This window comes from Galeopterus variegatus, unplaced genomic scaffold (genome assembly GCF_000696425.1).
Source record: "Galeopterus variegatus unplaced genomic scaffold, G_variegatus-3.0.2 Scaffold1526, whole genome shotgun sequence".
Lineage (NCBI taxonomy): Eukaryota > Metazoa > Chordata > Mammalia > Dermoptera > Cynocephalidae > Galeopterus > Galeopterus variegatus.
This window is the reverse complement of record NW_007727637.1, coordinates 111,823-114,134: the sequence shown is the minus strand read 5'-3', so window position 1 is coordinate 114,134 and position 2,312 is coordinate 111,823.

Sequence of the window (2,312 nt, the reverse complement as noted above, 5' to 3'; positions counted from 1 at the left end):
GTTTTTTGAGGAACCTCCATACCATTTTCCATAATGGCTGTACCAGTGTACAGCCCCACCGACAGTCCAAGGGGGTTCCCTTTCTCCGCATCCTTGCCAGCATGTGTTATTCACAGCCTTTTTGATAACAGCCAGCCTAACTGGAGTGAGATTATATCTTAATGTGGTTTTGATTTGCATTTCCCAGATGCTGAGTGATGTTGAGCAATTTTTCATGTGCCTGTTGGCAATTTGTATATCTTCCTTTGAGAAATGCCTATTCAGCTCCTTTGACCATTTTTTTTTTTTTTTTTCCGGGTCCGGCAACGGATCGCAACCCTCAGTGTTGCCCCCGTACCGGACCGGGGACCGGCGACGGGATCGCAAGCCTCGGCATTGCTCCCGCGCCTCGCTCAGCCAGTGAGCGGGAGCCGGTCCTTTGACCATTTTTTTTTTTTTTTTTCCGGGTCCGGCAACGGATCGCAACCCTCAGTGTTGCCCCCGTACCGGACCGGGGACCGGCGACGGGATCGCAAGCCTCGGCATTGCTCCCGCGCCTCGCTCAGCCAGTGAGCGGGAGCCGGTCCTTTGACCATTTTTTTTTTTTTTTTTGTCTTTTTTCCGTGTCCGGCAACGGATCGCAACCCTCAGTGTTGCCCCCGTACCGGACCGGGGACCGGCGACGGGATCGCAAGCCTCGGCATTGCTCCCGCGCCTCGCTCAGCCAGTGAGCGGGAGCCGGTCCTTTGACCATTTTTTAATCAGATTACTTGTTTTTATACTGTTAAGTTGTTTGAGTTCCTTGTATATTCTGGATATTATTCCTTTGTGGGATGCATATTTTGCAAATAGTTTCTCACACTCTGCCAGTTGTTTTTTTCACTCTGTTAATTGTTTCTGTCCCTGTGCAGAAGCTTTTTAGTTTGATATAATCACATTTATTTATTTTTCCTTTCATTGCCTGTGCGTTTGGGGTCGTATTCATAAAGTCTATGCCCAGTCCTACTTCCTGAAGTGTTTCTCTTATGTTTTCTTTTAGGAATTTTATAGTTTCAGGATGCATATTTAATTCTTTAATCAATTTTGAGTTGATTTTTGGTATAGGAGAGAGGTAAGGTTCTAGTTTCATTCTTTTACATATGGATTTCCAATTTTCTCAGGACGATTTATCGAAGAAGCAATCTTTTCCACAGTATATGTTCTTGGTGCTTTTGTCAAAGATCAGATGGCTGTAGGCAAGAACTTAGAGAAAATTATGTTTAGTGAAAAAAGGCAGGCACAGAAAGAGAAACACTACATGTTCTCACTAATATGTGTAAGCTAATAAAAATAAATAAACAAAAAAAATAGATATAACAATCACAATAATTCATTGAACTTTTTAAGAGAAGAGAACAGAACTGAGGTTGCCAGGGGTGGGAAATGGGAAGAGAGAAGGAGAACAGGGAGGGATTGGTAAAGGACTACGAGAATTGATTACACAGTATAATGATAAATAATAATTTTAAAAAATAAAAAATATAGCTTAAAAATTATTTTAGTCTATGCACAAATATCTTCTTCATGAAGCCTTCCCTAGAAGAGACAATTGGTGTGATCAAATAGCCCATGCCCTCTCTTACATTTCCCAGCCTTCTTTGCAGTTATGTTGGGGTCATGTGAATAGTTCTGTCCAAGTGACTACATACTTGCAGTACTTGTCATTTCCAGGTTTATTCTATTAAGAACTGATAATCTCATTCATTCCTATTTTACTATGACAATTTGGGAACTAAGTGTAACAGATGGCCTCAGTAGAAGAGGAAGGAGAAACACCCAAACTATAATCAGAAAAATAACACTTGAGGGGCGGCCTGGTGGCGCACTGTAGCTTGGGAGCACGGTTGCGCTCCCAACGAGGGTTCGGATCCCACATACAGACCGGTTCCCGCTCACTGGCTGAGCGAGGTGTGGGAGCAACACCGAGGGTTGCGATCCCGTTGCCGGTCCCGGTCCAGTATGGGCGCGACACTGAGGATTGCGATCCGTTGCCGGTCACAAAAAAAGACAAAAAGGAAAAAAAAAAAGAAAAATAACACTTGATTGTAGAAACTCACTGAGTTTTGGGGCTTTTGTCTGTTTTGTCACTTAGCCTTATTAATGTTAAATAACATTTGTCCCCTGACTATTTTAAATGAACCTCCTTACTGTCCAGATCATTCTATCACCTTTTCCTGTTTGAATTTTTCCATAGCACTTACCGTCTAACATAGTATAAATAACACTTGTGTATTTTATTTTCTATAACCTTCAACAAGATCAAAAGCTTCATAAAACAGGAATGTATTTTTACA